At 42.9% G+C, this 13985-nt stretch overlaps 1 long non-coding RNA gene across 1 annotated transcript; it reads right to left on the reverse strand.

The window, feature by feature from the left end:
* Positions 1 to 11405: 11405 nt before the first annotated feature.
* On the reverse strand, positions 11406 to 12498 carry LOC115184210 (uncharacterized). Its single transcript, XR_003874226.1, has 2 exons — positions 12173 to 12498; positions 11406 to 11936 (listed from the first exon to the last, which is right to left on the reverse strand). It is a non-coding gene; the product is annotated as an uncharacterized LOC115184210 (long non-coding RNA).
* Between the last annotated feature and the right edge of the window lie 1487 nt (positions 12499 to 13985).

Below are 13985 nucleotides of genomic sequence, written 5' to 3' on the forward strand. Positions count from 1 at the left end.
TTCAAAGCACTTCATGGCTACTGATGTGAGTGCCATGGGGCAGTAATCATTTACGCAGGTTACCTTCGCTTCCTTGGGCACAGGGACTATGGTGGCCTGCTTGAAACATGTAGGTATTACAGACTCAGTCAGGGAGAGGTTGAACATGTCAGTGAAGACACTTGACAGTTGGTCCGCGCATGCTTTGAGTACATGTCCTGTTAATCCGTCTTGCCCAGCGGCTTTGTGAATGTTAACCTGTTTAAAGGTTTTGTTCACATCGGCTACCGAGAGCATTATCACACAGTCATCCAGAACAGCTGGTGCTCTCGTGCATGCTTCAGCGTTGCTTGCCTCGAGCGACCATAAAAGGCATTTAACTTGTCTGGTAGGCTCGCGTCACTAGGCAGCTCGCGTCTGGGTTTCCCTTTGTAGTCCGTAATAGTTTTCAAGCCCTGCCACATCCGACGAGCGTCAGAGCCGGTGTAGTATTCAATCTTAATCTTGTATTGACACTTTGCTTGTTTGATGTTTCGTCTGAGGGCATAGCGGAATTTCTTATAAGCGTCCGGATTAGTCTCCTGCTCCTTGAAACCGGCAGCTCTAGCCTTTAGCTCGATGCAGATGTTGCCTGTAATCCATGGCTTCTGGTTGGGATATGTACGTAGAGTCACTGTGGGGACGACTTCATCAATGCTCTTATTGATGAAGCCAACGACTGAGGTGGTGAATTAACGATGGATGAATCCCGGAACATATTCCAGTCTGTGCTAGCAAAACAGTCCTGTAGTGTAGCATCCGCGTCATCTGACCACTTCCGTATTGAGCGAGTCACTGGTACTTCCTGCTTTAGTTTTTGCTTGTAAGCAGGAATCAGGAGGATAGAATTATGGTCAGATTTGCCAAATGGAGGGTGGGGGAGAGCTTTGTATGCATCTCTGTGTGTGGAGTAAAGATGGTCTAGAATTTTTTTTTCTCTGGTTGCACATGTGACATGCTGGTAAAAATTTGGTAAAACGGATTTAAGTTGGCCTGCATTAAAGTCCCCGGCCACTAGGAGCGCCGCTTCTCGGTGAGCATTTTCTTCTTTGCTTTTGGCCTTATAGAGTTGGTTGAGAGCGGTCTTAGTGCCAGCTTCGTTTTGTGGTGGTAAATAGACAGCTACAAATAATACAGATGAGAACTCTCTTGGTAGATAATGTGGTCTACAGCTTATCATAAGGTATTCTACCTCAGGCGAGCAATACCTTGAGACTTCTTAATATTACACATTGCGCACCAGCTGTTATTGAAAAAAAAACACACCCCCACCCTCGTCTTACCAGAGGTAGCGTCTCTGTTATGCCGGTGCATGGAAAATCCCGCTAGCTCTATATTGTCCATATGTTCGTTCAGCCACATCTCGGTGAAACAGAAGATGTTACAGTTTTAATGTCCCGTTGGTAGGATAATCTTAATCGTAGGTCATCAATTTTATTTTCCTATAATTGCACGTTAGTGAGAAGAATTGAAGGCAGTGGGAGTTTACTCGTTAGCCTCCAGATTCTCAGAAAGATGCCCGATCAGCGTCCTCTTTTCCGGCATCTTTTCTTCACGCAAAAGGCGTGGATCTGGGCCTGTTCCAGTGAAAGCAGGATATCCTTCTCATCTGACTCATTAAAGGAAAAAGTTTCTTTCAGTCCTCAGTGAGTAATCGCTTCTCTGTCCAGAAGTTATTTTCGGTCATAAGAGACAGTAGCAGCAACATTATGTACACAATAAGTAAAAAAACAAGTTACTAAAAACACATTTATTTTTACAAAATATCCCAATTGGTTGGGAGAATGTAAAATGCCAGCCATGTTCTTTGGCGCCATCTTTAACAGGAGATAGACTAGTGTCCTGTCCAGGGAGTGTACTTCTACAGCAAGCTGCCTCGCGACAGAAACAGGAGGTAGACTAGTGTTCTATCCAGGCGGTGTACTTGTACCTGTCCAGGGGTAGTGTCATGTACAGCAGCAAGCTGCCTCATGAAAGACACAGGAGATGGACTAGTGCCTGCCAAGGGGGTGTACTTGTACAGCAAGCTGCAGAAAACAGGAGATAGGCTCCTGCTCCTATGAACCATTCCGGCTCGCAGAAGCCAATGCTTGTGCAATGTTACTTACTAATAAGAACATATGCAACATTGTCATGGTGCAAAAGAGCCAAGATCTGTGCAAAAAATCCTGTTAACCAAGTCATAATCTTGCATTGTTATTCTTTTTTTTTTTTTTTTCGCCAGTCAGTCATAATATATGGGGTGACGCGTAAAAGAAAAACACAATTGAGGAAGGTGTGAGATGAGTAACGCTACAGTCCATTATTTGTTTTGTTTTGAGTCACTCAGTTTCGACAGAGATCAAGGAACAATGCCAGACTGTATCTCTCACACTTCTGAAATAAATATTCTGTGGTTTCTACTCATTTTTGCAGGTAACCTATATAATATAGTTTTTAAGGGATTGAAAAGGATTTTAAGATTATATATGCACAGACAGGGGGTTTAAAGGTTAGAGGTCAACAAGTGAAACAAAATTGGACTAACCCTAAAAGCTTCCTGTAGCCCTCCTCATATTGTATGAATTGGATTCCTAACATACTGTATGGTACAAATAAAAAAAAGACAAATTCGGGGACTTGTTTTGGATCGTGAGCAGTTAAAAAAAAATACTGACAAATTACAACACCTCTACAATGCATCTATAAAGATAGTTGGAAAGGCATCAAGTGGTCTTATAAGGACAGATTTACTACATGGTGGAACTGTATTTTCCAAAGGAATTAAGCATTGAGGAATGAAGAAAAAGATCAGAAAAAGGGTAAATCATTTAAAAGTACATTTTAAATGAACACAGTTTCATGTTTTAGCCTGGTTTGTTTTTGGTGTTTGTTCCCTGGCTGAAAAAACAGGTGCAACCTTTTCCTCTCTTTAGGAACCTGGGCTGAAGTCCCTCCAATAGACCAGTTTGGGTTGAAGGGAGGTTCAGTGTGTCTGGCTGTAGCAGAACCACCTGAGGAACTTAAAGGATTTAGATGGAAGGTCAACAGTATGTAATAGTTGATGATAAAGAGATCTCTCCTAAATACAAGGAGAAGGTGCATTATAATCTAGTGAACCACACTCATGAAGAATCTCAGTGAAAAAGACAAATTTACTGGAGAGAAATTGGGAAGAGTCAACTATCAACTATCAGACCAGTCATGGAGGTGGTGTCTCTCTACTTTAACTCTACTGGTTCTTATAGAGGCTGTTCCCAGACCAGTCATGGAGGTGGTGTCTCTCTACTTTAACTCTACTGGTTGTTATAGAGGCTGTTCCCAGACCAGTCATGGAGGTGGTGTCTCTCTACTTTAACTCTACTGGTTGTTATAGAGGCTGTTCCCAGACCAGTCATGGAGGTGGTGTCTCTCTACTTTAACTCTACTGGTTGTTATAGAGGCTGTTCCCAGACCAGTCATGGAGGTGGTGTCTCTCTACTTTAACTCTACTGGTTGTTATAGAGGCTGTTCCCAGACCAGTCATGGAGGTGGTGTCTCTCTACTTTAACTCTACTGGTTGTTATAGAGGCTGTTCCCAGACCAGTCATGGAGGTGGTGTCTCTCTACTTTAATTCTACTGCTGGACTCCTTGACGTCACAGTGAACTGTTCAGTTCCAGGTGTGTGGGTGTTGTCTGTCTGTGATGGAGGTCAGTGCACACTGTCACATCAGTCTCTGTCACACACCAGAGTCAACATCATCATCTCCAATGACAACGGGACTATCCGGTGCACCAGCAGAAATCATGTCAGTGCAGAGACCAACACAAAGCATGGGGACATATGTATCTCTAATTTACTGGCTTCCACTTTCTGTGCATACTATTGTAAAAACAATATCAACATTTTAATATCAATGCAGTTATGTTGTTCTCCAGGAACATAACATTGTGTGTGTGTGTGTGTGTGTGTGTGTGTGTGTGTGTGTGTGTGTGTGTGTGTGTGTGTGTGTGTGTGTGTGTGTGTGTGTGTGTGTGTGTGTGTGTGTGTGTGTGTGTGTGTGTGTGTGTGACACCTCTCAGCTATAGGTGAGAAGGAATGAACAACTTTCAGTCTCACCAGTTGGCACCACTGTGGGCAGTGTTATTGGGGTGTTCTTCTTCGTTGGTGTGTTAGTTGTTGTAGGATGGATCCTATCTGCCAAAACCCGGCCACCCCCTGAAGAAGAACAGCTACTGCAGGTACCGTCTCAGTCAGTCATTTATTTTGTTTAAAGAAATGTAATGGTCATTTGCATGAATGATAATTTACATGTTGTTATGACTTCTCATCTCCTAACAGGTCTTTTTCCAGAAGTCACAACCCTGTGAGCACTATACCAGGAAGACCAGAATCACAGAACAACCCTGGATGTGAAGTGGCATCTATCATCCCTGCAGGGAGACCAGGAGCGTACCAGCAGCAGTAGCAGTAGCAGTAGAAGAGCACCACCCAGTGGACAAAGTGAGCACTTCACCCCCACAGGCAGAATCGCATTCAGCAATGTGCAACAACCAGCTGTACAAAAGCTTCATCCAGTGGAAAAAGTGTGCACTCAACCAGAAGAGATGCAGGTGCAATGCTCTCAGTTACAATTTGTTTGTATGTTCATTAGCACAGTTACATGATCCCAATTTTAGCTACAAGACACTGGCAATTTGAAAAGTAGATTTTGCTGATTTATTGGCACATTAAACGATGTAATCTTTTTATATATATATATATATATATACAGTTGAAGTCGGAAGTTTACATACACTTAGGTTGGATTCATTAAAACTCGTTTTTCAACCACTACACACATTTCTTGTTAACAAACTATAGTTTTGGCAAGTCGGTTAGGACATCTACTTGCGCAAGACACAAGTAATTTTTCCAACAATTGTTTACAGACAGATAAGTTCACTTATAATTCACTGTATCACAATTCCAGTGGGTCAGAAGTTTACATACACTAAAATGACTGTGCCTTTAAACAGCTTGGGAAATTCCCGAAAGTGATGTCATGGCTTTAGAAGTTTCTGATAGGCTAATTGACATCATTTGAGTCAATTGGAGGTGTACCTGTGGATGTATTTCAAGGCCTACCTTCAAACTCAGTGCCTCTTTGCTTGACATCATGGGAAAATCAAAAGAAATCAGCCAAGACCTCTGAAAAGTAAGGTAGACCTCCACAAGTCTGGTTCACATCCTTGGGAGCAATTTCCAAATGCCTGAATGTACCACCGTTCATACTGTACAAACAATAGTACGCAAAGTATAAACACCATGGGACCACGCAGCTGTCATACCTCTCAGGAAGGAGACGCGTTCTGTCTCCTAGAGATGAACGTACTTTGAAGCAAAAAGTGCAAATCAATCCCAGAAAAACAGCAAAGGACCTTGTTAAGATGCTGGAGGAAACAGGTACAAAGTATCTTATATACAGTAAAACGAGTCCTATATCGACATAACCTGAAAGGCCGCTCAGCGGAAGAGGCCACTGCTCCAAAACCGTCATAAAAAAGCCAGACTTCGGTTTGCAACTGCACATGGGGACAAAGATCGTACTTTTTGGAGAAATGTTCTTTGGTCTGATGAAATAAAAATATAACTGTTTGGCCATAATGACCATCGTTATGTTTGGAGGAAAAAGGGGGAGTCTTGCAAGCCGAAGAACACCATCCCAACCGTGAAGCACGTGGGTGGCAGCATCATGTTGTGGGGGTGCTTTGCTGCAGGAGGGACTGGTGCACTTCACAAAATAGATGGCATCATGAGGATGGAAAATTATGTGGATATGTTGAAGCAACATCTCAAGACATCAGTCAGGAAGTTAAAGCTTGGTTGCAATTGGTCTTCCAAATGGACAATGACCCCAAGCATACTTCCAAAGTTGTGCAAAATGGCTTAAGGACAACAAAGTCAAGATATTGGAGTGGCCATCACAAAGCCCTGACCTCATCCTATAGAATATTTGTGGGCAGAACGGAAAAAGCATGTGCAAGCAAGGAGGCCTGTCTGTTACTTGAACTCTGTGAAGCATTTTTTGGGCTGCAATGTCTGAGGCCGGTAACTCTAATGAACTTATCCTCTGCAGGTAACTCTGGGTCCATCCATTGCTGTGGCGGTCCATGAGAGACAATTTCATCATAACGCTTGATGGTTTTTGCAACTACAATTGAAGAAACTTTCAAAGTTCTTGAAATGTTAATATTGACTGACCTTCATGTCTTAAAGTAATGATGGACTGTCGTTTCTCTTTGCTTTTTTGCTGTTCTTGCCATAATATGGACTTAGGGCTATCTTCTGTATATCCTCCCAACATTGTCACAACACATCTAATTGGCTCTAACTTTTAAGAAGGCACACCTTCTAATGAAATGCATTCTAGGTGACTACCTCATGAAGCTGGTTGATAAAATGCCAAAAGTGTGCAAAGCTGTCATCAAGCCAAAGGTTGGCTACTTTGAACAATCTCAAATATAATATATATATATTTTTTGTTTAACTTTTTGGTTACTACATGATTCCATATATGTTATTTCCTAGTTTGATGTCTACACTATTTTTAAAAAATGTAGAAAATAGTAAAAAATAAAGAACCCTTGAATGAGTAGGTGTTCTAAAACTTTGACTGGTACTGTACATATATACTGTACATATATATATATATATATATATATATATATATATTTTTAAAGTACCTCGGATCTCGGTGTCTTCATGTGTAGCTATGGTCTTGGAGAGTGTGAAGGAGAGCAACTAAAGCAGTTTATTCTGTGAATCTTTGATTTGTATTGATATTGAATATTAACAGCGGCTAGTTTGTGGTCAGAACTGACTCTCTAAGTCCCTTTGTAATGCACCCCATGTTCCCCATCTAAAAGGGCTATGTACCCTTATGGTGGAAAAGATTACCTGGATCAGCCCATAGGATGTCAAAATAGATACACTAGATGGAGGTAAAGTTCAAAATATAATGCATGTGTCACCGACTAGTGAAGTCAGGAATACTCATCACTCTTTGTAATGGAGGGGAGGGGAGGGGAGGGGAGGGGAGGGGAGGGGAAGGGAAGGGGGGGGAAAGGAGGGGAAGGGAGGGGAAGGGAAGGGATGCACTCCATTTAACAGCTTTCAAACACAGGTTAGAAACAGGAATTCTGGGAAAATACATTTCTGGAGGATCACAAAAATATGTTTGCTTACTAATCTAATAGGTGCAGCTATAATACAGTGACAGTGTTTGATACAAGTTCACTTTCTCAGCCATAGTCTAAAAACTCAAGTGGAAGTTAGGCCTTGCTGTTTACCTCACATATGAAGGCTGGGGTCATTTATGACATCTTCTACTGCGGATCGCTAAAATCCTTATGATTATGATCACACTCCTCAATTTAAATCTTATTGCGACACTATACCAACAATATGGTTTGTTATGGTTTAGAACGTAGGAACCAAGCTGGAGTTATTACTGTAGCCTGTTATCACCTGGACTGTATTTTCACGCCCGAGGAAAAAACCTCCAGGCTTCCGTCATAGCTGTCAATTATAGAGAAAAAAAGAAAAATAATTACAGGGGTCAGTTTGTAAAAAATGAATCCCGTCTGAAAGGTCCTCTGGAATAACGGACATTCTGGGGTAATAAATACATAACCAACGTCTTCTAGTAATACTAGTCCAGTGTGAATAGGACTATATCCTTAATAATATCTCCTGCAGAATTAAACATTTCTTGCAGTAAAATGATACACTAATGTAGGCAAAATGTGTATTTGGGAACAGGAGTTGAAAACTATTTGTATTTATTTCTGCATCTTGAGATAATGCAATGCTCATTAGATACCATCTGTAGACGTGATGTCTTCAACATACAAGCATCATAAAAGCTGGTAGTATTTAAAATATGCATCGAAGACAAACTGAAATCTTATCAGAAACACGATGGGTTCTTTTCACGGGTTTATTTTTCTTTACAACCGGTCAAACTGATGTCATTTGGACATTTTGCACGTGAATTCTTTCTTTTCTTCATTGTATTTTTTCTCCAGTTCCTAAACGTCTTTTTTCCGTGAAAGATGACAGAAAAAAACTTGACCTAAGTCAGCTAGATTGAAACATTCACTCTATCGATCTATTACATGATTCTGTTGAGCAAGGGTTATTCAGTCTTCTAGGGCAACACATAATGACAAGAGAGACATATAGTCTACCATCTCCATCTGCATGGCATGATGAGCCAGGGGTCAGCTTGGACCAGGGCCTCAGCTTGGATCAGGCCTCAGCTTGGATCAGGGCCCTCAGCTTGGATCAGGGCCTCAGCTTGGATCAGGGCCTTAGTCTTGGACTGTTCTCCCCAGTTCTTACTGTTTTCACACTTTAATAAGTCAAGTTTGTTTCATCTACACTTCATATGAGAATGTCTCAAACACTAATCAGGCTAGAACTGGTGTGTGGATACAAACTGAAATACAACAGACAGTTTGTACCATTTGTGTGTACAAGTGTGAAATATATTTTTAAACGGTGTTCTTTGAGCATGGTCTAAAATCATGTTTTAGGGAAATGTCCACAATGCAATTAGTACAGCGCTAGATGGACAGATGGTAGGAGACAGAAAGTATTTGTATGTGAGAAATTTGAAATACATTTTAAAGTTTTCCATGAACATGGTCTAAAATCATGTTTTGTCAATCCCACAATACAATGGAGTGCGTAACTGGCTGCTGGGAAGTCAGGCGCAGAAGGCCAGTACAATTTTTTTTTAAACAAATGTATGAAATGTATGCTTTCACTACTGTAAGTCGCTCTAGATAAGAGCATCTGCTAAATGACTCAAAATGTAAATGTAATGAAAATGCATTTATAAATTACAAAATACATTCAGAACTACCAAAAAGTTTAAGTTCAACATTTTATTAAACAAATTGGAGACAGTAAACACTCCTGAAATAGACATTAGGAGGTTCATCAGTAGCCTTGGTAACAAGGCTGGGTGTAGAGGAGGTAAATTAGTACCATTGGTAACAAGGCCTGGGGTAGAGGGAGGTCCATCAGTAGACTTGGTAACAAGGCCTGGGGTAGAGGGAGGTCCATCAGTACCATTGGTAACAAGGCCTGTGGTAGAGGGAGTTTCTGACAGGGCTCTGATGATACAGGCAGGTGCAAAGGGGACAAAACATGCCCTTGTCCCAGTCCTGTCTTTTTCTGTCTCTGATTCACCTTCACTTATGGTGACAGAGAGATGCTCCCCACCCTGTTCACCCTTCTGGACAGGGACTGAACTGAGATCTCAAACAATTCCCTTTAAACCACGCAGCCAGTTTCATTATATTACCTCCAAGAAAATAGAAAACAACAGCAGCTAGGATGAACACCAAAACAACCACCACCACCACCACCACCACCACCACCACCAACACCACCATTGTTGGCCTTCCTGTGTCGTCGCAGTGCTTCTCTTTGGGAGTGACAGTGAGAGTGACAGCTTCTGGATTTCCACTCTGTTTGTCAGGGCCGAAGAAACACAGGTATGTCCCCTGATCAGAACGGCGTATGTCAGTGAGGGGGAGGGAAATGTGTCCCTGTCTGTAATCATCGTTGGACCCAGAATCCCAGTTCTCAAACCGAGGGCCGTAGGTTATATTCCCTGCCATGACATTCAGCACAGTCTGTCCATCCTTTTTGCAGTAGATGTTTACCTCACTGTCAGGAGTTTGTTTATTAGTTAAGATATAGAAGTTGAGTTGAAAATTAGATCCAATGTAAGCAGGTTTACCTACAACAATGGGGACTAAAACTACAACCTTTACATCTTGAGTCTTACCACAGTGACACTCAAACCACCCCCATATCATTAAATACAACAGAGGTGATGTTGAGATAGAGGTCTCCATCCCTGTGTTTAACCCTGTTCTCAAAGCCCACTCCAGGTGTGAAATCTTTTTGGTACAGTGTAGCGACCGTGGTGTGTGTAACACCTGCTGATTCACTCTCATAGCGATGCTTCCATTCAATAATACACCAAATGATCCAGCGAAGGGGAGTGTGACAGTCTCATTCAAAACAACTGTAATTGTAGGAAGTACGGAGGATTCCACAACGTAGAAAAACACATGGTGTGAAAAAGCGATAAAAAAGGTCTTCAATAAACAATTCATCGTAGAATGCTGGACAGCGGTGAGCAATGCTGGAAGTTGGGGTTCGGGGGGCCGGGCTGGAAGTTGGAGTCCGGGGAAGGCTGTTGGAGTCCGGGCTGTCTGTTGGAGGCTGGGGTTCGGGGAAGGCTGTGGAGGTCCAGGATTCCGGGCTGTCTGTTGGAGGCTGGGGTTCGGGGAAGCTGTTGGAGTCCAGGAGTCCGGGCTGTCTGTTGGAGGCTGGGGTTTCGGGGAAGGCTGTTGGAGTCCAGGAGTCCGGGCTGTCTGTTGGAGGCTGGGGTTCGGGGGCCAAGGCAGGTCTCCTTGGCAATGCTCAAGCACTCAATCTGGCATCAGGCTACTTTGTTAGTGTTGGCAGCTTCCTTGTCGCTTCCTTTCTCAGCAAATATGTTAGTTATAAATGTCCTTTCTCAGCAAACAGCTTCGTTATAAATGTCCTTTCTCAGCAAACAGCTTCGTTATAAATGGGTAAGATGGTGACTCCTCCCCCTTAAATGATGGCTCCGCCTCTAGACTCCTCCTCCTTAACGTTACCCGAGAATGGACTGCTCCTCCCCTTACCGAGGTTTAGAAGCAACATTTGTAAGAACGTTACATACGTTACATTAGACACTAATACTAGACACTAATACACAAATATAACCTAAATGAATGTAGGTAATTAACTTTGTTCTTGGACGTGTAAATGTAACTGGTAAAGTAATATAGTAGTAGCTTGGCCTTATTCAGTGGTAGAGAGGCAGCGGTAGCTTGGCATGTGAAGGCTTCATTTCACCTGTAGTGTAATAGTATGCTTGGTCCTGGTTAGATAACTTTGTGTCTACTATTTTCTAAAACAGATTTATTTTATAGTGACTGACTTGACTGTCCATTTCGAACCCCAGTTCACTCAGATAGCCTACCTAATGAGTGTTATTGTAGATATAGAGAGACGACTGTAGACTACTAGAGCACTGTGGAGTCGAGAGTCTTGTCAGAACCGAGACACTGACAATGCAGAGGACAGTCAGTTTCATAACAGAATAAAGACTGAAGATACCACAGCCCAGACGTTATTCTCCCGTCCAGCAACACTACAACTGCCAGTAGAAATCAAAACAATTTTCAGCGTCAAACCAGCAGACTAATCCTACCCCCATTACCCATATCAACCATGTGCTCAGTGTCCTTTTCTCATAAATCATAATATCACTGCCTACTCTATAATGTTATACATTATACCATTATATTCCTCAAAATGATCTGACAGTTCTTTTAAGTTTATTCAAGTAGTTTATTACAAATTTTTCAAGTACGATATTTGCCATTTACAAGTATGAACAGTAATTCATACATTGGAATTATTCGTTGGAGATCTCGCTCATACAGTAGCACGTACATGTAAACAGTAAAACAGTTACAAATAGAATATAAATAAATATAAATAGAACAACAACTAAAAGAGCAGAGTGGTAAGATTATAATACCACTACAGTCATAAATGTTAAAGAGTTAAAAACAGCAGTCAGATAAAAGGTATTCTTGAACCTGGTAGTGGAGGTCCTGCTGTACTTCCTCCACACAGTCAGCCTGCCCGACTGTCCTGTACCTCCCTCTGGATGGCAGCGGTGGCAGAGTAGAGAGAGAAACCGATGAAGTGTGGAAGTCATGCTGGTGGCTGGTAGCGGAGTCCAGTAGAGAGAGACAGGACGGTGCTGAAGAACATGCTGGTGCTCTATTGTTCCTGACGGGATGTTTTCTTGGTCTTGGATACACAGCAGGTCCTGTGTAGGTCCCGAAGGTCCTGTAGGCTAGACAATAGTTGCCCGTGAGAGAGATTGGTCCGTTGCCAGTCAGAGAACAGGGACAAAACAGTCCTCTGTTCAGCCAAGTTGTTCTCTCCCGCACCGGATCCAATTTCAACGCGCGGCTCAGAGGCCGCAAACACAAATGATATCAATTTATGGATCTCTGAAATCTCGCAGACCTTAAGACATTGTCCGATCCGTTGCGGGGCAAGATAGAGTGAAAATGACCTACTGCCAACAAATCAGGTGCATGTCGAGCTGAATGTGGGCAGTGGAGGTGGGAGTGGCAGCGCAGTGCCCGTTGAAGTGGTTGAGTCATTATGGTGGCTGGTATCCGAGTAGAGAGACACGACTGTTGCAGCACAGTGTGTGTGTAGTCGGGGCGGATGCACAGTGTGTGTAGTCGCCGCGGATGCAGTGTGTGTGTAGTCGGGGCGGATGCACAGTGTGTGTAGTCGGGGCGGATGCATAGTGCGCGTAGTTGGGGCGGATGCAGTGTGTGTGTAGTCGGGGCGGATGCAGTGTGTGTGTAGTCGGGGCGGATGCATAGTGCGCGTAGTTGGGGCGGATGCACAGTGTGTGTAGTCGGGGCGGATGCACAGTGTGTGTAGTCGGGGAGGATGCAGTGTGTGTGTAGTCGGGGCGGTTGCATAGTGCGCGTAGTTGGGGCGGATGCAGTGTGTGTGTAGTCGGGGCGGATGCATAGTGCGCGTAGTTGGGGCGGCCTTCTGACACTGAGGAAGTGAAAGACTCTCGGCCTCCGAGCCTAAACGAGCTACACCCCAGATAGCAGAGCTGCTCAGCGGCTTCACTGGCAGGGTGCTCACAATATGCTCAAAGTCCAACCTTCTCCTCCTGACCGACACCACTACAGCTGTTAGTCGGAGGCACGCCGCTTTTTCATCGTCAAACACTGTGTCCTCTGTTCCCTTTTCTTAAATATCATTATATTTACACAATATCATTATATACATTATACTATCATTATATTCCTGTGGTGCAGAAATGATCTGATAGTTCCAAACTCAATCGAATACTTTTGAAGTTTATTCAAGTAGTTTATTCAAGTAGTTTCCTCAAGTAGTACACTATATTTGCTATTTGCGAAATACCTATTAACAGTAATACATACATTGTAATTCTACGTTGTAGCTCTCTCAGATAAAGTACATAACACACATCCAGGAATACAGTAAACAAAAGTCAGAAATTTAAAATGTGAAAATATCATGAATATAACAATAAGCCAGAGTGGTAAATTATTAAATAAACAGTAGTCATGAATGCTAAAGTGCTAAAAACAGCAGTCAGATAAAAACTATTCTTGAACCTGGTAGTGGAGGCGCTCCTGTCCTTCCCCCACCAAGTAAATTTGGCCAAGGAGTTCTCCCGCTCCGGATCAACTTTCAACACAAATTAAATCACATTTCGATCTCTGAAATCTCTCTGTAGAGAGACAGGCTCTCTTCCATCAGGAGTTATGACACTATACAGTTGTTCGGCCGGTAGCGCGCAAGACTGCGTGAAAATGACCCTACTGCCAACAAATCAGGTGCATGTCGCCGCAGAGTGCAGGTACTGGAGGAGGTGGCGCAGTGTGTCTAGTCCGGAAGGGTGCACAGTGCGCTTAGTTGGGGCGGCCTCTGACACTGAGGAAGTGAAAGACTCATCCACCAAGCCTAAACGAGCTACACCCCAGATAGCAGAGCTGCTCTGTGGCTTAAATGGCAGGGTGCTCACAATATGCTCAAAGTCCAACCTTCTCCTCCTGACCTGACCGGTACCACCTGACCTGGAACACAACTATTGGTTGATGCAATGTAGGCGACCTCGTACCAATTCAATAGGCTGGGCTGCAGTAGAGGCACTCAGCAGTTCTTCTGGTTCTCTGGTTTTAATCCTAGACCCCATCTCCACAGGAGTCCTTTTGCCTTTTGGTAGGCCGTCATTGTAAATAATAATATTTTCTTAACTCACTTGCCTAGTTAAAAGGTTAAATAAAAATAAAATGTAATAAATAAAAAACATGTATTTCTTATCAACAT

This window comes from Salmo trutta, unplaced genomic scaffold (genome assembly GCF_901001165.1).
Source record: "Salmo trutta unplaced genomic scaffold, fSalTru1.1, whole genome shotgun sequence".
NCBI lineage: Eukaryota > Metazoa > Chordata > Actinopteri > Salmoniformes > Salmonidae > Salmo > Salmo trutta.